General features: G+C 36.5%; 1 gene segment (V, D, J or C); it reads right to left on the bottom strand.

Annotated features, from left to right (window-relative positions):
• Window positions 1–451: 451 nt before the first annotated feature.
• The window catches only part of LOC308684637 (immunoglobulin lambda constant 7-like), a 41,117-nt gene continuing 19,911 nt past the window's right edge, over window positions 452–21,657 (bottom strand). The window contains exon 4 of the C gene segment in view: window positions 452–959.

Below are 21,657 nucleotides of genomic sequence, written 5' to 3'. Positions count from 1 at the left end.
AACTTTTACATTCTTACACAATTACTGTCACAACGGCTGATTCTTGAGTTGTGATCATGTATTATATTTTTAATAACATTTTCATATACAGTATATTTACACCATCGCCTATAAATGTAATTATTGTCAGAACAGCTGATTCATGATCTTTTTTATGATATTTTTATATAATACAGTTTTTAATCTCCTATAAATATAATCATCAGTTTAACTAAAGCAGAAGTGAAAGTGTTCCAGTCCAGATCATGTAACCAATCAGAGAGTGAGACTGAAAAGCCCATTTGCATTGTCAGGGTGGAGTGATTGTGATCCTCTCAGAATAGAGCAGCTCTGTCTCCAGAGACCATGTTCAAACCCCAAGAGCTTTATTTGACATTTACTGCTACATCAACCTTCTGAAAAGCACCTGCATCTTCATCTGTTAGTTGAATGATGTTGTCAGACACAAAGTGAACTTGTTGAGAAGCTTTATTGAATGTTGCAGCAAACACAGCAGATTGAAAGATCACACACACACACACACACACACACACACTCAGTTTCAGTATTGAGTTGTAAATCACTCCAGCTGCAGCACTAGACTCATGTGAATCCTGCCTGACACAGGACACTCAGATACGGCTCATCTTCAGGAGAGAAACATCAGCACTCAGAGCTCTTGTGGAACGAGACCTCATGAGGAGCTCCATCATGTGTTACTCTGCAGACGTACAGCTCTCCCTCTTCCCAGCGTGCTTTGCTGAGGGTCAGGACGCTACTGCGGCTGTAGCGGCCGTCCTGCTGGCTCTCTGCGCTGGTCAGAACCCCCTCGGTGACCTCTGACCCGTCCAGTGTCCAGCTCACCAGCGCCCCCTGTGGAGAGTAAGAGCTGAGCAGGCAGAGCAGTGCGGCTGAGTCTCCAGAGATCTGCAGAGAAGAGGGCGGCAGCAGAGACACTGAGGGCTTCACTGTGGGACCAGCTGCAGGAGACAAACACAACACATTCACTTACACACATAACACTACAACGTAACACTTCATTTAAAGCTTTCATACATATTGTATTATAAAAGTATGTTTAATGCATTAATTATGCACTGCTATATACATTAAAATGCATGAATGATCTAATCAATAAGTGTAACAGCAGTTATAACTCTGAACATAGAGATATTCAACTCAAAATGTAACTCAATTTCAAACAGAGTTAAAACACAATTGAATCACACAGAATGAACAAAACACTGAATTATAAGCACAACATGAGCAAAAGAGATTCAGTATCATTGACTGAACTACAGAAAGGAGCAACATTTACATTCTGATGTCAAATCTCTTTTTCCCATGTATGATTTCTACAATAAAAGATGAACTAAATATGAACTCAGTGTAGAAATAAATGAAGGAAAAACAAACCTGTAATAAACTGAATAAACTCATAGTGAGACACAGTGTGGAAATATGTTTAGAGTTTTATTTTTTTTTATATATATATATATATATATATATATATATATATATATATTGTTGTTGAAAGGAATAATGCTATTCTTATAATAATATCATAGTTTTAGATTCAATAATTATACAAAAAATATCAGTAACACTTTATTAAAGCCTTTATACATATTGCATCATAAAACGTATTTTTAATGCATTAATTATATATTGTTTTACACACTATGATGCATGTATAATCTCTTCAATAATTGTAACCGCAGTTATAACACATTATAATATTATCTATTCATTGTTACACCTCCAAAAAATTATAATACACTAAAACTCATGACAAACAACCAATTCTAGATGTAACAAGGAATGTGCAAATATTATAAAACATTTTAACTTTGGTTACAGTTATTTATGAAAACATATGACATTATAACATACGCTATTGATACCTTTATAATGCATTATACATAAAGGCTTCAAGTAAAGTATCACCACAATATCTAATTATTATTATTATTAATAAATGTTGTTCTTTTTTCAACTGTAAAACACTTTCTGAAATTAAAATTAATATTTTTATTTAATATATAATTAAATAGACTTACATTTGATCGCCAGTTTAGTTCCTCCACCGAAAGTGTACCACAGTGATACAATCTAATGAAACGCTCGTACAAAAACCTCTATTCCACTCGAGTGAACACACACTCCAGCAGAGAGAGAGAAACAACACTTCAACACACTGATATTAGAAGATCCTCAGCTCTTCTCAACACTCACTCATTCAGATTTGACTAAATGCTTTCTGATATAACACTGTTTAAAGAAATATATTTGATGAGCTGTGACCTCTGAGGTGACCTTTGACCTCTTTGATCATGGATGACGTTGTGGAGTTTCTCATAATGATGCTTCTGTTCTTCATATGCAGATCAATCATCATGATTCACAGAAAAACCTGCAGCTTCAAATAAATGAATCAATAATTCTGAACATTTCAGATGCACATTGTTTAATATATAATGACCTGATTATGAGTCCTGATAACCTTCATGCATGTGGAAAATGTGGGAAAAATAAACATCATGATAATATTTCCCAGAGAGCAACATGTCAACATTGATTCCAAAGACCATAATGAACTTTTTTTATTATGACTCTAAATATAGTCAAACTGATTTATTTAGTTCTTGATTTCTCATTGTTAACATGCTTGTAAAGGTGTAGCACAGAACTGAACTCAGAGAAACTGCTGCGTATGACATATGTTTAAAATGATCTACATTCATGATTCTCCAGACAAAACCTAGTGTCTTATCAGCCTGACAAACATACATAAAAATATTTCACAATTAATAAATATGTGCAATTAATCACTAAATGGTTCAGTAACATTATTCTGACAGTAAAATCTTCTATGTAGAGTTTATGAGTTTGTTATCAGCACAAGCTGTTGTAAATCCTGCCCACTTCTTTGCATTGTCAGCACATGCTTCAGTGCTCTGAGAGTGTTTATAGTGCTGTGAGTTTAACACTTCATGACTGAGAGCAGAACAGAACACAATCTTCATCATCACACAAGACTAAACTACAGCAATGAACACAATCAACATCTTCATCTGGACTCTGACTCTCTGCATTCAGGGTAAATATCTTGTATAAATATATATTGCAAAAAAAAACAATCACATCTCATTTACAATCATATTAATGACTAAACTGTCTAATTTCAGAGATCTGGGGACAAGTGACAGTGACTCAGAATCCAGCAATAAAACCCGTCAAACAAGGAGAAACTGTTACGATCAGCTGTAAAACCAGTCAGCCGATTTCTGGCTGTAATGACTGTGTGTCTTGGTATCAGCAGAAACCTGGAGAAGCTCCTAAACTCCTGATTTATTACATAAGACGCCTTCAGTCTGGAACTCCATCTAGATTCAGTGGCAGTGGATCTGACTATGGCAGTGATTTTACTCTGACCATCAGTGGAGTCCAGACTGAAGATACAGGAGATTATTACTGTCAGAGTTATCACAGTGGTGGAGTGTTCACACAGTGATAAAGAGTCGTACAAAAACCTCTGTCAGTCAGACGTCACAGTGACTGCACTGATACAGCTGAGAGAAACTGCAGCTGCTGATGGAGGATCACAAACTACACAATATCAAACCTTTCACACACTTTATTCATTATTATGATGTAAGTAAACATGTAACATTTAATCTCATATCCCTTAACTGGACACAAATGTGGAGAAAATATGAGTGGACTTTGTTCTTGTAAAACTTCTTGTTCTTGTAAAGTGACTCAATTGTAACTAGAAAAAAAAGTTTGTTGAGACAAACTTTAAGTTGGCTTGAGAAAGCCGGACCAGAGAGTTTGAAAAAGTTAAACGTAGTTAGAAGTGTGAAGTAGTATGAAGTTTAAAGTAGTTTAAATTTGATTGATAAATTAGTTAGAAAGAAAGAAAAAATATTAGTTAGAAAGAAAGAATAGTTAGAAAGATAGATTAAAAGAAAGATTAGTTAGAAAGAAAGACAGATTAGTTAGAAAGCAAGAAAGAAAGAAAGAAAGCAAGCAAGAAAGAAAGAAAGAAAGAAAGATAAAGATTAGGTAGAAAGAAAGAAAGAAAGAAAGAAAGAAAGAAAGAAAGAAAGAAAGAAAGAATGGTGGATTAAGGAAGGAAGGAAGGAAGGAAGGAAAGAAAGAAAGAATGGTGGATTAGTTAGAAAGGAAGGAAGGAAGGAAGGAAGGAAGGAAGGAAGGAAGGAAGGAAGGAAGGAAGGAAGGAAGGAAAAGAAAGAAAGAAAGAAAGGTGGATTAGTTAGAAAGAAAGAAAGAAAGAATGGTGGATTAGTTAGAAAGGAAGGAAGGAAGGAAGGAAGGAAGGAAGGAAGGAAGGAAGGAAAAGAAAGAAATAAAGAAAGAAAGAAAGAAAGAAAGGTGGATTAAGGAAGGAAGGAAGGAAGGAAGGAAGGAAGGAAGAAAGGAAGAAAGAAAGAAAGAAAGAAAGAAAGAAAGAAAGAAAGAAAGAAAGAAAGAAAGAAAGAAAGAAAGAAAGAAAAAGATTAGGTAGAAAGAAAGAAAGAAAGAAAGAAAGAAAGAAAGAAAGAAAGAAAAAGATTAGGTAGAAAGAAAGAAAGAAAGAGAAATAGATAGATAGATTAGTAAGAAAGAAAGAAATATAAGTTAGTTAGAAAGATAGATAGATTAGTTAGAAAGAAAGAAAGAAAGATAAATAAGTTAGTTAGAAAGATAGATTAGTTAGTTAGTTAGAAAGATAGATAGATAGATTAGTCAGAAAGAAAAAGATAGATAAGTTAGAAAGAGATAGATTAGTTAAAAAGAAAGAAAGAGATAAGTTAGTTAGAAAGACAGATAGATTAGTTAAAAAGAAAGAAAGAAAGATAACTTAGAAAGATAGATAGATTAGTTAGAAAGAAAGAAAGATAAGTTAGATAGATAGATAGATTAGTTCAAAAGAAAGAAAGATAGATAAGTTAGTTAGAAAGATAGATAGATTAGTTAAAAAGAAAGAAAGATAGATAAGTTAGTTAGAAAGACAGATAGATTAGTTAAAAAGAAAGAAAAAGAAAGAAAGATAAGTTAGAAAGATAGATAGATTAGTTAGAAAGAAAGATAGATAAGTTAGTTAGAAAGATAGATAGATTAGAAAGAAAGATAGATAGATAGATTAGTTAAAAAGAAAGATAGATAAGTTAGTTAGAAAGATAGATATATTAGTTAAAAAGAAAGAAAGAAAGAAAGATAAGTTAGTTAGTTAGAAAGATAGATAGATTAGTTAAAAAGAATAGTTAGAAAGATAGATAGATTAGTTAAAAAGAAAGAAAGAAAGATAGATAAGTTAGTTAGTTAGAAAGATAGATTAGTTAAAAAGAAAGAAAGAAAGAAAGAAAGAAAGAAAGAAAGAAAGAAAGAAAGATAGATAAGTTAGTTAGGAAGATAGATAGATTAGTTAAAAAGAAAGAAAGAAAGAAAGAAAGAAAGAAAGAAAGAAAGAAAGAAAGATAGATAAGTAAGTTAGGAAGATAGATAGATTAGTTAGAAAGAGATAGATAGATAGATAGATAGATAGATAGATAGATAGATAGATAGATAGATAGATAGATAGATAGATAGATAGATAGATAGATAGATAGCTTCAGGGAGTTTAGATTTGAGTTTTTGGCTTGTACACTATGGGCCACCGTAGTCTTGGCTCAATTTGAACAGTCTGCAATGAAAGTCTATGGGATTTTTATGGTTTTTAATATTAATTTCTAAGAAAACTGAAAGTCAAATCAGTCTGAAAAGATATAGCACACCAAGTCAGAACAGTATGAAGGTCTGACCCGAGTTTGGAGTTTGTAGAGTTAAAGCTCTAGAGTCAGAATTTTTTGGGTCAGAAAAAAGAATAATAATAATAAGTTTAAATAGGATTTCAGTAAGTTGGCTTTCCCAAGCCAACTAAATAATTGCACTTCCATCCTTCACATCTTTATATTACTGAGTTCCCGATCTGTCAGCGAGAGAGTTTTCCTGCACTTCATCTAGAAAGAGAAATTTCTCACTTCACATCAGAAGGCCTACTCTCTCATCCCTGCATAGAAAGACACACATACAAATGAGACGCTAAAATTAAAATGATTAAAAGCACCATTTTTAAGGAAAATCACACTGATGCACATTTATGACAGAAACCCTTAACAATGTTCTAAAACCATAAATGCAGTGAATATGATACAAATTAAGAAAAATATAATGAGTGTTAATATAATGTAAAAACGTTATTGTAATAATGATAAACTTTCTCGTAATTATGACTTAACATCTAATGATAACAAGAAACTTTCTCATAATAATCACTTAACATATCATAATATGATGGACAGGAGTCATAGTCCCATACTCCATTTCAATGAAGTCATTCAACTGTGCTCTCAGAGTTACAGTTATATTCATAAAGAGCCTTCGAGTCCCACCAGGTGTAATCCACGTTTAGAGAGTTGGGTCACTCTCCCACTCTTTACTGTAGATACAACTGTATATTTATGCCACTTTGACACACTGATCACTCGAATATACAGCTACAAATGATCTCACTAAAAACCTGTCAGTCATGAATGATCACGTCTGATTGCTGATCTCTGATTGGCTTAAAGTGCTGCTCATCGGTGACATCATCACCAACACCAGTCGACTCTGCGGTTGTTTATTTTGACACACTACATGATATTTGTGGAAGTGCCAGTGAATTTCACATGATCGTTGATTGTTTATTATTAATTTATGTTTAGGATGGGAAATGTTTAATATCGGTAACAATTTAAAGGTGAACTATAATGCCCATTTTCACATGATGTAATATAAATCTCTGATGTCCTCAGAATGTGTCTGTGAAGTTTCTGCTCAAAATACCATCCAGATCATTTATTATAGCTTGTCAAAGTTGCTCCTTTTTGGGTGTGAGGGAAAACGCTCTGTTTGTGTGTGTCCCTTTAAATGCAAATGAGCTTCTGCTCCGCCTCCGTTCAGAAGAGGCCGATCCTTTACACGAGCTTCAGAGACTGGATCAACACAACAGCTGAATTTCTCTCAGGCTAAATGTCAATAACACCCAGTAGCGAGAGCAGACTCACATGTTTGAGCCGGAGTCAGACACAGATGGAGAGATCAGGAAGAGACTGCAACTGTTAGGCTCAATCCCAATTCACCCCTTGGCCCTACCCCTCCATTTTCTAGGGATAGGGTGTCCCAATTCTTGTTGCGATAGAGGGGTAGGGTGAAGGGGTAGGAGACCTTCGGATACAACGTAGTCTAATATGGTGATTTTCTTGAAAACAATCATAAAAAAAGAGATTGTTAATTTAGCCGCTTGCATGTTGTCTCGGTAGCCAGCGCTACTAATGTTAGTTACCTGGTAACGTTAATGAAGCTATGATTTTAATTTTTAATTGGTGAGTTGTTAAATAATTTGATGTGTGATATAAGTTTAATGTAAATGCAAAGCCCTAGGTTCACTTCACTGGTATTAGCAGGAAAAATTGTTCTCACTCGTCACAGAAGTCAGTCAAAAATCCTTAAACAAGTGCGAGTTTAATCAAAACATAAAATTACAAAAATATACAAAATCCTGTTGGCTCCTGTAGCCTATCCTATGATTTCATTTGTTAAACCTTTAACTTGTGTTACCTTAAACGTTTAAACACGAGTTTTATCCTTAAATGACAGACCAAATGGTAAGAAAACTGTTTTTCAAGTTCAGTATTCTGCCCCCCAGTGGGTGTAACCATTAAAGAAACAGAACATATATTATACATCAGAAAACACAGGAAATATCAGAATTCAAAGAAACATACAAATATGATACCTTCAGTTAGTGCTTAAAATCAGTTAAAATCAACACTCCAAGCAAACAATACTAAAATACAAATTATTGAAATATTAATTTGGCTCTTACAGTAACCATTATTGTCACAGTATGGAGAAAAGGCTAGCACTGGTAACCATTATTCTCAGTAATGTCTACTTCACATCATTCCAGGGACTCCACAGGAAACCAGACGGATCATCCGTTTCTGAGCAGAAAATGAGAACCGCTTTCTGAAGTCCAAAAGTTCTGCAAAACAACTTTGGGAGTAAGTCATTTGATCAGTATGCTTGACTGTATAAAAAAATATATATTATTGTTTTTATTCCTGTTAAAATTACTCATTCATATCATGCTACAATATTAAACACACCAGGTCCCACCATCTGTACATTGACCTGGTGTTTGTGTGTTGCAGTGTGTTTTTAATATTTATTCATTTCCCTTTTGTCTAATGATTCCAGGGAAGCGCTATTTCATTTTACCTGTACTACTGTGGTATGTGTGGTAAATGACAATAATATCTTATTTGTTATGATACAGGACATTGATCAAAGAACTTGGCCTGGAGGGACATGTCACTTCTCAACAGGTCTCCAAGAAGTGGGGAAATCTGAAAAATAAATAAATAAGGTAAGCAGAGACCAGTGTGGTTCTAGCTTGTTTTATATGGAGGGATTCCAAACGGTCAAGGAAATCCATAAACGTTCAATGTAATCTTGTAAATATAAAGTAGACATTGTTTGTTTATATTCACTTAAGGACCAGAAATCCCCCAAAACAGGATCTGGAACGGATGCTGGCGAGGTAACCGCTGCCACGTGGCAGTTTTTTGAGGACATGCACGAGGTGTTGGTGCCAGGCCTTCAATGGACCCTCCTGTTGTGGTTGCATCTTTTGGTCCTGATGCTGATCCGATAACAATTCTCATGGTAAGGTTTAAAGGTTAGCTGAAATTGCATTTGTAATTATTTTAACAACGCTATGTGGCCTGAAGTGTTATTGATTATTGATCACTTGATATGAGAATTGTAATGTACATAGTAATGTGATATTGTTATTAATGATACACCATTGCCTTATTTCTTTTGTAGCACTCTATAATAAGGGTAATGCTGAACTAATGTTATTCCTTGCAGGAATTATTATAAAGTGTTTCCTATAATTATTTTTTTTTTTTTGGTTCTCTTAGGAGATTGTCGAGCCCAGCAGTTCAGACACCGCCTCAGACACAGCCAATACCTCTGTAGCCTCTCCTGTTGCAACCCCAAACCCCTCACCAAAAAAGAAGAGGAGGAAGTCTATTATGGAGTTTCTAATAGAGGAAAGTGCTAAGGAGCAAAAGCGGCATGAGGAGAGTGAGGCAAAAATGGATAGGTTATAAGGCCTGTTTGAAAAACTCATAGATAAAATATAATTAGAATATAATATAAATTAAAATGTAATATAATTCTGTGCTGGTTTTGAAATAGATTTCCCCTTTCATCACTCAAGTTCCTGTTAGTGTGATGATAATGTTTACAATGTGATTGCACTATCATCAATTGTTGTTTTGAAATGTTTTCCCCCATCCTGTGTTGTATAGTTCTTTTCTGTTAGTTAACAATAGACACATTTAAATGAAATCACTTTTATATATATACATTGTCAAAGTATACAAAGTATTTATTTTATATATACCTGTTATATATATATATATATATATATATATATATATATATATATATATATATATATATTGTAAGAAAATGCAATATTGTCAATAAAAAGATTGTGTGAACAAATAACATGCAAACTATCTGTTCTATTAGTATAAAAATAATTTGTAAAATCACATATTCACATCCATGAGATGCTATAAGCAGCATCAGCAACAAAAAAATACAATGGCAAATAGCCATTTTTCACATAGCTAACAAACTATATACACAGTACAGACATCCTTAAGGGTCTTGCACATGGCCTGAGACCAGGGCCGCCAGTCTGTCCCTTATAGCATTCCCAGAGCTCTCGTTAACCGCTAGGGGCTCACGGGGTGGTTGGGGTTCAAGGATGTCCAAATCTGCATCTTCATCTGGCTCCAGCAAGTCCTCATTATCTAGACACACATTGTGTAGAAATGCACAGGACGCAATAACCAGAGGTGCAAATGTGGGTTTAACCTCTAAGGCTCTGAAAAGGGTAGACCTCCATCTGGTTTTCATCATCCCAAAAGCTCTTTCGATTATGCTGCGGGCCCTGGCATGATAATAGTTGAAGCGCCCTTGTATTTGCCCATTAACTGGCTCCTTGTAAGGTGTGATTAGGTAGACAGGTGTGTCCACACAGGGATAGCCACCATCACCCAGAAGAATGTAACCTGTGGGAGGATACTGTCTTGCCCTTTAAAAGCTGCTGTTCTTCATGATGTGTGTGTCATGAACTGATCCTTGGTAACCAACAAAGATATCTAGAAACCTGCCATTAGAATCACATATTGCTTGCATGTTAAGTGAATAGAATCCTTTGTAATTCAGGTAGTCTAATCTGTACTGTTGAGGAGGTTTAATTCTGACATGGCTGCCATCTATTGCTCCCACAACACTGCTGAATGCAGGGCTTCCTGATAGCTGGACAAATCCTTGACCAACTGCATGAAGCTCTCCTGCCAGTGGGAAAGAAATGACTCGCTTCAGGTTGGTCATTATATTTCGTGCAACTCTGTGGATGATGCGATGGACTGTAGACTTGGGCACATTGAAAACCCGGGATACAACTGAGTAGGACAGTCCATGAGCCAGCCAGTAAACGTAGATCAGGACTTCTAGTTGGTTACCAAGTTGGTTATAAGTATATAAATGGCTGCTATTTTGCACAAGTTTATTTGTAATGGCCAGCAATAGGCCTATGTAGTTTCTTCATTCACTGTGACCTGCACTGGATGGCCAATTTCACATGTATTTAGTGTATTTTCAAAATACAAAATACTGTATTTGTATGTAAATACATTTTTCCACACAGTATTTTAAATAAATGTATTTGTATTTTATGTCCATGTATTTATGCCTATCTCTGTTCATGGTATTCCATCTTATCAGTCCAGCACACATATCACACAATCTAGGCTAACTGCAACAAAATATGTTAATATGTTTGCTGTCCATCCTACATACCACAGACGTATCCATCAGCATTCGCAGGCGTTGAAGACGTCTCTGTTTTCTTGACCAAGTTGCGGCAGACAAGTGCAGAAAGATGCATACTGCCCATACGACAGAGACTGTCACAACGGAGGATAGCATATTGGTATTGTTGTCAGTCGTTGTCATGGAGAAATCCTGTAAAAACTCATCGCTTCCGTAACGTCAGAGTCGATGACTGATGACGTATCGGGTTAATGAAGGGTTGTTCCATTTCGTAGGGGAATATTTCAACCCCTTGGCCATTGTAACTCTGTTTTAAGGGCCAAGGGGTACACTCGAAAACAAGGGGTAGGGGCAAGGGGTGAATTGGGATTGAGCCTTAGACTGTACATGGACGTTTCTGAAAGGTTAGTGGATGCATTTATGTAACTTGTTGTGGAGTTACGTTTATTCATCTCATTGACTAGCCTGTGCCGTCATGTTAATCTATAGACTGCTGTATAGGTGCTTGTGTGTGAACTGAATTAGGATGCCCACAGAGCCAGAACATGGAGATAGAGCAGGAATGGTTTAGTTTTGTGGATTGAACTCTTCGAGCTCTTACTCTCTAACCGAGTCAAAGACGATCTCAGCAGTCCAGAGGCTTCAGACCCTGACAGTGTTTCATTATAAACTGATGAATATGAACAAACCTCATCTCTCCTTTAGTCCAACTCTTCTGAATCATTTCAGAGAATAAAGTGTCAGACAGTGAAACTCATATTTGCATCATCAGGGTGATTGTGTTCCTCTCAGATTAGAGCAGCTCCATCAGCAGATGTTCAGCGTCCTCACAGGAGCTTCATGTTACTGGAATACACTACTTCTCTAGTTTCTGGAGATATACTGGGGTTACAAACCATCAAATAAAGTCTAATGTTTCTGTAGAAGACTACACAATTACTGACATTCATCTCCTTTTCATAGAACATTAACAATAATGTCATTTTGCTGATGAAGCAAATCAGTGTCATCCCCACAGTGTCATTTCCATCAAATCTCAAATGTTTTGTTGTGTTTAATAGCATTCTGTCATAAATATTCTGATATTTTCTTCACTCATCAGATGCCTCATATTTCATCTTGAGCCTCTTCACTGACACTGTTGTCTTGTAATTGTTCAGTTTGATGGAAATATTATATACTTTAATATTCTTAAGTCTCTTTATGGGAAAAGGGCAAAATAATTTAATCTGCATAAAAATAATTTAAAAAGAAAAAAACCTATGTTAAAGTTAAACTCACGTCTTTCTCACACACACACCCTTTTTTAGGTTTTTCATGACTTCTTTTTTAATGAAAGTGACACTGAGAGTAAAAAACAGGATAATCATTGTATTTATAAAGCGCCGATGTTAAGCAAATGTTTGGTGGGTCTACAGCCTAGCTCACTCCTGTCTGCGGACATTTCAGACCCTACAGAAATGTTCAAACAGAATACATCACTCATTTTAATTACACCATTTACATAGTCATTAACTATTTATTGTCATAGTCATTACTAATTGCATCAGTAGTAACAAAATCATTATACTTTATATTTCTATTTAAGGTTGTTGTTATTTTGAGGCTCTGCTCCACTACAAAAGCTCTGCAACAAGTGATCAGAAATCAAGAATCAAAAACAGCTGTAATAACTCTGGTTAAAATGACATAATTATGACAACAAATATATGTTTTTTATTTATTTTTATAATTACTTTCTGTAGTATACTTACTCAAAACCTTTGATTGCTGCATCTAAGGCTGCGTGTGTTCATCAGTCCCTGTAACATCCAAACAAGATTTAATGTTAGATCTGTCATTTATGAGATCAAAAGGCTACTAAATCATAGACAAATAAAATCTAAAAATTATCTTCAGTTTGTAAATCTTTATGTAAATCAGTAAAATAAGCATTTATGTGTGTAATGTAAAGTGTTGACAAAAGCTTAGGCCAAATGGATGACATTATAGCACACATTCAACACACACACGGCTATCTGATGTGTTTTCATCTGGAAGATGTATTTTTAAGAGTTTAATCTGCCATACTGTACGTCTGTCAAATGTCCCCTGTCAAATATTAAACACACATTTAGGAAACGTCTATGTTGCATTTGATTATAAGTGAATCCACACTTTTTTAAAACAAACGTTTATCAGATGTTTGTACAGTTAAAGCAATGCTGTCAAGAAAACAATGTTTAAGAAATCTTGAGAAGTGTGTGTGCTTAATGAAGCATGACTGGTAGCTATATTAAAATTCAACATTTTACAGCTTAAAATATACTTACTTAATATAATTAATATATCAATATTTAATATTAATGTCTTTAAATCAATAGTTTCCTCGTCAGTTGTTAAATAAGTGCAATTTAAATATTAATAATGACTGAATCAATAATATGTATGATTCTGTCAATAGACTCTTCAGAAATGTGTGTATAATAGCTTAGCATTTCTCAACATGAGGAAGTTGTTTGATAATGTGTTTGTGACTGATCTACAGTCTTCAGGATAATGATTTAAATAGAGAGAGTCACTTTGCATTGTCAGCACATGCTTCAGTGCTCTGAGAGTGTTTATAGTGCTGTGAGTTTAACACTTCATGACTGAGAGCAGAACAGAACACACTCTTCATCATCACACAAGACTAAACTACAGCAATGAACACAATCAACATCTTCATCTGGACCATTGCACTGTTTATTCAAGGTCTGTGTAATACAGTTTTTACAATAATTATTATATTTTTTATTAATTTTATTATTTTATAATGATTATTAATTATCATAACATATATATATATATATACTGTATATCATCATATATATCATTATCGTTTGTGTTTTCTTTCAGAGTGTAGAGGACAGATCACTGTAACTCAGAGTCCATCAATACCAGCAGTTCAACCAGGAGAAGAAGTCAGAATAAACTGTAAAACCAGCAGTGATGTGCGTGTGTCCACTGTGAATACTGGTAAACATTGTTTAGCCTGGTACTCACAGAAACCTGGAGAAGCTCCTAAACTCCTCATATATTATGCATCAACCCGTAATACTGGAACTCCATCTAGATTCAGTGGCAGTGGATCTGGCAGTGATTTTACTCTGACCATCAGTGGAGTCCAGACTGAAGATACAGGAGATTATTACTGTCAGAGTTTACACTATCCAAACAGTAAATGGGTGTTCACACAGTGATAAAGAGTCGTACAAAAACCTCTGTCAGTCAGACGTCACAGTGACTGCACTGATACAGCTGAGAGAAACTGCAGCTGCTGATGGAGGATCACAAACTACACAATATCAATGTTTAGTTCAAAGTTTCTAAAGACTTTATAAATAAATATAAAAGTATCAGTATTAATATATTTGATATGAAATAAGAGTTAGAGCTGATATTGATTATGGCACTGGGATGTTTTATTGTCAGTGTTTCAGATCACAGTATGAGAGCGATGCGGAGTGAAGCAGAAACACCAGCTGTTTTTAATGTGTAAGTGTTTAATAAAGTCAGTGGTCTTCACTATTGTTTTCATGACAGCCACACTGATGGGACGGAGTCAATAGGAGAGACACTTTTACCGCAAAGTATCAAAAGTTAAATCCAGTCATAAATTACCATGTCTAAATATCATTCTTTATCATTTACCAGTCAAATTTGTAACTGAGAGATCATTTCCCTTAATGACAAAAAAAGCAGGATTAGAATATATTCATCCTATATTTTAATTTAATTTAATCCTAATTTATTGTGCATATACTTAAAATTAATATGATGTTCACTTTTACTTGTTTGTACTTGTAAAAGGCTTTCTAAAAGGCTGTTGTCTATTATACGTTTGTACTACTGAAATTCCCACTGAAATGATAATTTCTTCACAAGACTTTTGAAAATTGTATCACATAGCCTAGAATATTTGCTCCAAAACTGACTGCTCATTCAGATAAGACAATATATTGATTTAAAAACTGTAAGACGTGTTTTGTGTAAGAAAGCTTTATGCAAAGAGGCGTGATCACATCATTAATATGTAAACATTTTCACACCTGAGAAAGACAAAGACACTCCCCTAAAAGCCCTATTAGGAGTGATCAGGCCCTATCATTCTGAGCAACCTTGCACAAAGAATGAGGAGACTTAAAAAATAATGGCTTTTTGATTGTTTGGATTTATTTACAACACAACATAATCCAAAAATACACAACAAATGACAAAAAGCACACTATTGAAAACAATGATCCAAAGACAGAGACAGAGACCTTTGTGCCATTCCTAAAAACATTGTACATACCTTTAATTTCCAAGGTGTTTGATTTTCACTTTACGATGTTCATGTACAGAGACTGAATGTTGAAGTCAGCAGGACTCAGTTGCATCTGGGCCCTGTAAAAAAATAAATAAAAAAAAAATAAACTGTGAACATACTGATATCAAGAAAACTAGGGATTTTGGGAATAGATTTTAGATTTTTCTGGTTAAAATTTGTTTTAAAAATTCACAGAATACACACACACACACAAATGTTTCCAACAATAATGAACACCAGGTTTGTTGTGCCTTGTAGGCATAGGCTACGTGCAGTGCTGCATAAAATAATAATAACAATAAATTAAGTCTTCCAAAAGATTTCAGTAACAACTACGCTAGAGAAAAATATATTGATTACAATATAAAAACATGAAGCCTATTGTTTGGTGCGTTTTGCTTTTCAAACGCACGGTGCGCTCCAAAATATGATACATTCAAAAGCAGAGCTCGCTCCAAAATATGATACATTCAAACGCAGAGCTCGCTCCAAAATATGATACATTCAAACGCAGAGCTCGCTCCAAAATATGATACATTCAAACGCAGAGCTCGCTCCAAAATATGATATATTCAAACGTAGAACTCGCTCCAAAATATGATACATTCTAAAGCAGAGCTCGCTCCAAAATATGATACATTATGGTTACCATATTATACATATCTGCCGTACTGTACGTCTGTCAAATGTCCCCTGTCAAATATTAAACACACATTTAGGAAACGTCTATGTTGTATTTGGTTACGAGTGAATCCGCACTTTTAAAAAAAAAAAAACGTTTATCAGATGTTTGTACACAGTTAAAGCAATGCTGTCAAGAAAACAATGTTTAACAAATCTTGAGAAGTATGTGTGCTTAATGAAGCACGACTGGTAGCTATATGAAAATTCAACATTTTACAACAACTTAATATAATTAACCCCCTGAGGTCGACGGTATCGCCGGCGATACCAGCTCGCTTTTTTTTTATCAGTGTAAAAGAAACTCATGAATACTCTGTTGACTTTGATTTTCCATAGGAGTTCCATACATCAATCGATTCTGTTAAATGTGTATTATTTTTATGTATACTCACAATAAAAACATAGTGTTGTGCTTTTCGACAAATAAAGAAAAATAAACACGAAGCGAGTTCTGCCTTCTCTCTGTCCGTGTAGTCCATTCTGAAACGCGTCCGAAAATGAACCATAACTCAGTGAATACTTCTCACACATACAAGTGATATATGTCTTTATGAAGCTTGAAATCTCTTCTTTTAAATGAAGTAATTTATATAAAAAACAAATATTCTCATCTTGTGAAATCTGTATTAAAAGAGAGCGATTCCAGTCGACCTAATTAGAGCTAATTCAAATGTAATGTGACTCCGCCCACGGAGAGCGCACGCTATTCAAACGCAAATGGCTGAGGTAATCCGCGCAATCCTGTGAACGCCCCCATCAGCTCGAGAAAACCAAAACACAAGTTTATTCAGAACATTACTTGCTTACACCGTCTTGCAGCGCTGTGAGGAATAATGAGGAATACGAGGAATACGAGCTGAGGAATACTAGTAAGTTTTTCCTTCTCGGGTTTCTGTTTATTGACGAATGAACGGCATGCGCTCTGTTTTTTCTCCATTATGGACGCGAGCTCTAAAAAAAAAAACACTAAAAGACTTTCAAACTTTCACAGAGACCTCAAAACAGAAAGTACAAATCCTTTCTTTAAAACGAATTTCGTTTTGTATCAATTGTATCTTAATTTTAATAATTTTTTCACTAACAACTTTCCTGGATTTAAAGTAAATAAGCCTATCGTCAACGAATGATGATGTTTTAGCAAACTGTATTGCTATACTGAGATGAGTAAAAATCTATATATAAAATAGCCTAATATTTTTGTCAAAAATAAAGTCATCAACTAAGATGTTAGCTGTTCCAATGTTGGCTATATTCAAAGTAATGAATACATAGATAAAATGTAGGCCTATAATCTTTCTTTTTTTTTACAAAGAAAGAGTACACTTGAAATATTGTTGAAATTGTAATTATTGTTGTAATTGTAACCTTTTTAATAAAATAGCACAACATATGTACAAGATAGATGTAAGCAAAATCTTAAATGGTCAATATAAGTCTTCTTCTAAATATCTTTTGTCCAAGCATTGTGGCTCAGCCAGTTTCACACCTGTGTGAATGGCTCATCATTATGCAGAGTGGGTGGTAATTCAGGTGAAAACCACTCCTCGTTCACGCCCCCTCGCATATTGGCTTTCCAAGCAAAACCTGTTTTACATCAATTTAAATCAATGTATGGTTTTATTTGAACGATAAAGCAAGACTATTTTCACATAATTTTGAAGAAAAAACTATAGGCGACGACATCCATTGGTCAAAAGTCTTATTGACACATATTTACTATGTGTTTTGTGGCCTTATTTCAGAAATTTTAGTTTTTAGTTTTTTCAATATCCACGCATAAACATTATTCTCTCAAAAATTAAAACATGTACATACACGTGGCTCACATATTATGGTAGCCCTGTTTGTGCTTTATAGAGTGAATTTACACCTTTGCCATTAATATGTTTATAAGCAACTGAAAAAAGCACAAATGTAAGAGCATGTCAGAACATCTCAAGGGCCCAGAAAACCGCTCAGACTCCAGAGGGTTAATATATCAATATTTTATATATATTAATGTCTTCAAATCAATAGTTTCCTCGTCAGTTGTTAAATAAGTGCAATTTAAATATTAATAATGACTGAATCAATAATATGTATGATTCTGTCAATAGACTCTTCAGAAATGTGTTAAGAAATGTGCATTTCTCAACATGAGGAAGTTGTTTGATGTGACTGATCTACAGTCTTCAGGATAATGATTTAAATAGAGAGAGTCACTTTGCATTGTCAGCACATGCTTCAGTGCTCTGAGAGTGTTTATAGTGCTGTGAGTTTAACACTTCATGACTGAGAGCAGAACAGAACACAATCTTCATCATCACACAAGACAAAACTACAGCAATGAACAAAATCAACATTTTCATCTGGACCATTTCACTGTTTATTCAAGGTAAGATGTAAAAACTGACTCTGGTTTTGGTGTTTTTGTAAAAGTATATGATGATAATAGTTTTAAACACTAATAGTTTTTCTTTTCTCTTCTTCAGAATCCAGAGGAGTGACTCTGACTCAACCTGAAGTTAAAACTGTCCAACAGAGTCAAACAGCAACAATAGAGTGTAATATAGATGTAGGATTAGACGAATACAGCAAAGACTTATACTGGTATCAGCAGAAACCTGGAGAAGCTCCTAAACTCCTGATTTACTGGATAAGAAGCTGTTATACTGGAACTCCATCTAGATTCAGTGGCAGTGGATCTAAAACTGATTTTACTCTGACCATCAGTGGAGTCCAGACTGAAGATACAGGAGATTATTACTGTCAGAGTAAACACAAGATCAGTGGTAACTGGGTGTTCACACAGTGATAAAGAGTCGTACAAAAACCTCTGTCAGTCAGACGTCACAGTGACTGCACTGATACAGCTGAGAGAAACTGCAGCTGCTGATGGAGGATCACAAACTACACAATATCAAACCTTTCACAGACTTTATTCATTTATTATGATTTAAGTAAACATGTAACACAATCTTATATCCCTTACTAAACCGGACTATAATGTGGAGAAAATGTGAGTGGTGCTTGTTCCTGTAAAACTTGACACTACAATGTAATCGAACGGTAGGAAAGTCAGTCACTTTAACTGCACTTCCATCCTTCACCAATAGAGGACAAATCTTTAATATTACTGAGTTCCCTTTCGTGGTCACTCCGAGTTACGTCAGATGACGACGAATGGGGTTTCGCTTAGAAAGCCTCTCACCTTCGAGTATACAAAACGAGCCAATGGCAATGATATGCCATGGGTCTGCGGATTTTGCATAGCGTAACTCCGCCCCACCCTGGGGGTATATAAGGAAGTACGCTGGCAACATGCAGATATGTTTTCACTTCGGAGCCAAAAGTTCTCTTCACTCCTGCAAGCCATTTTGAATCATCTTCACTCTACGAGACGAGCGACTCTTCAGTCTGTTGGTGTGCCTTTCTCCCGGACGTGCATCAGGACGGCTCCGACTCGCGAGGGTCCCCGTGACTTATCGCGGCCCGCCTTCGCTGCACTCGATCGCGTGGCAATCATGGGCTGTTTGTTCTCTGTCACTAATGTGGCACAGGCATGCAGTGCTGTGTGTCTCCTTCGAGGCAGTGCTGACTTGGGAGTTCTGTCAGACCAGGCCGCTGGTCCTTCCCTGGCCAACACTGACAGAACGCGGAAACTCGACCACGCCCCCACGCAGGGATGCTATGCCTCCCATGTCAGGGCCTGGTTGATCCGCCACGCACACTACTGACCTCGCTCTATGGGTACCCATCTCCACCCCTTAGCCGGCTAAATGCCTGGCTAAGCAGCACACTTGAGACGGGCGGCTTGCTCGGCGGTGTGGTTGAGGACTGCGCCCAACAATCTTCGACCCCCCCAGAGGCAGACTGAGGCCTTCTGCACCAACGGTCATCTGTCCGTGCGGTCTCCTTAGTCTGCTTCCCGCCGAGGCCGCCTCCCTGCGGCTCCTCCCCTCGGGCCTTCACCGCCCCGAGCGGGAGGAGGGTGCAGGAGGGCGGCACTGCCCATCTCTGCCCCTTAGCTGGCCAAACGCTGGGCTAAGCAGCACTCTCGAGACAGTCAGCTGGGAGTTAGGGCTCAGTTCTTCTCAGGAGCTGGTAACAGGGCCACTCCTTCCCCCAGTGGATGGCTGGGGGAGAATCTCTTGTTTCAAGAACTGATGCCCCTTCCTCCAAGCCCCAAGAGGCTGTGGATCACGGGCCACGCTCCTCTCGTCCCCCTCTGTCGCCAGACCCCTCCCAGAGCATGCCCCCGTGGGACGCTGGTCTTCCCCTGGCCTCCTCTGGCAGGACGCGGCTAATGGCCGTGCCCCCGCACATGCACCCTCGCCTGGGCCGGTCATCCCGCCTCACTGCACCACCGACGGTACGTCTGTGGTTCGAATGACCCCGCTGGTGCTGTTTCTGGGAGACTGTCCCGCTGAGTTGCGAGAACCATCAGACTCGGCTACGCGATTCAGTTCACGAGGTCTCCTCCCCGCTTCAGGGGAGGCCGCTTCACTATGGTTGGTGCCAATACCCCTGTGCCAATCTGCCTAGGAAATCACCTAGTGTTAATCTGCATCGCTATTTGTACTCGTTGTGAATACGCAGGCCACAAGAAGTAATTAGGTGTTTTTTTTTTTTTTTTTTTTATCACTTTTACTCAGGTCATGCTAGCTGGCAACAAAGGATTCCATTCATTATGCTAAGCTAAGCTAGCGCCGACCCTGTCAAACTAAAACAATACATGCACTGTGACAAAAATGCATTTGCCCACCTATCTAAATGTAGGAAAGAAGGTGAATAAGCCCTATTTCAAAAAACGGTGGAGTGTTCCTTTAAGATCAATAATTAAACATGCACATTATTATAAAAACAAACTGAAAGCAAATGTAAGATAGGCTGTAACTCCTATATTATATTCAACACAGATGTAATCTGACACCTTGTTATGCTGTGAAGATGGTATAGCGCTGCTCTGACTGGATTATGAGTGGATTATCAGCGAATTTTCCACAACAGTTCTCCCATTAAATATAGAAAATATACAGCAAACTCTGCTTCAAACAATAACATAACATGTAATAATAAAAGAAGTATAACTCTAGTCCGGATAATAATAAAGTTATGTATACAAACATACGAGCTAGAGTGGCATGAATACACGAGGGGAAACACACACATACACACATCTATGATATAATGTTACATCACGGGCACAATAACTTGTTTCCCAGAGCGAATGCAGTACTCATCTAGTGTATAATCAAGGATTACAAACTTACTTTTGCATTCACGCACAACACTTCGTCCGAAATGCGGTATGTAAAACAATACTGATGTAACTTCAGCATCAATCTCCGAGTCCCGCTGCATTGTAATACTGTCTCTGTGAGGGCGGGGGAGGTCACATGCTCAAGGTTTCTGGATGCTGATTGGCTCAGGTAAGGTGCCGTGTGTGCCTCAAATACAGAGGGAGAAATTATAAAGAGAGGTTAGGTTTGACGGCAAACTATAGCCTTTTTTACAGGCATAAAGAAAAAAGAAATATAAAAAATAATCTGTGATATTTCTACTTTTGTATGTGTCCACTTAAAATCAAATCAAAACATTGTGCTTTTGTAAAATAAAGAAAATAAATAGGGTGTGCTTTCTGCCTCCCCGTCGCGGTGAACTTTTTTTTCTTGAGCACGTCTATAAACTGAAACAAAACTCAGCGAATACTTGTCACACATTTATGAGCCATA

The sequence above is a fragment of the Scardinius erythrophthalmus genome, assembly GCF_964197995.2.
Source record: "Scardinius erythrophthalmus genome assembly, chromosome: 24".
In the NCBI taxonomy this organism is placed as follows: Eukaryota; Metazoa; Chordata; class Actinopteri; order Cypriniformes; family Leuciscidae; genus Scardinius; species Scardinius erythrophthalmus.
The sequence above is the reverse complement of the archived record's forward strand: the minus strand, read 5'-3'. Positions and strand labels throughout refer to the sequence as shown.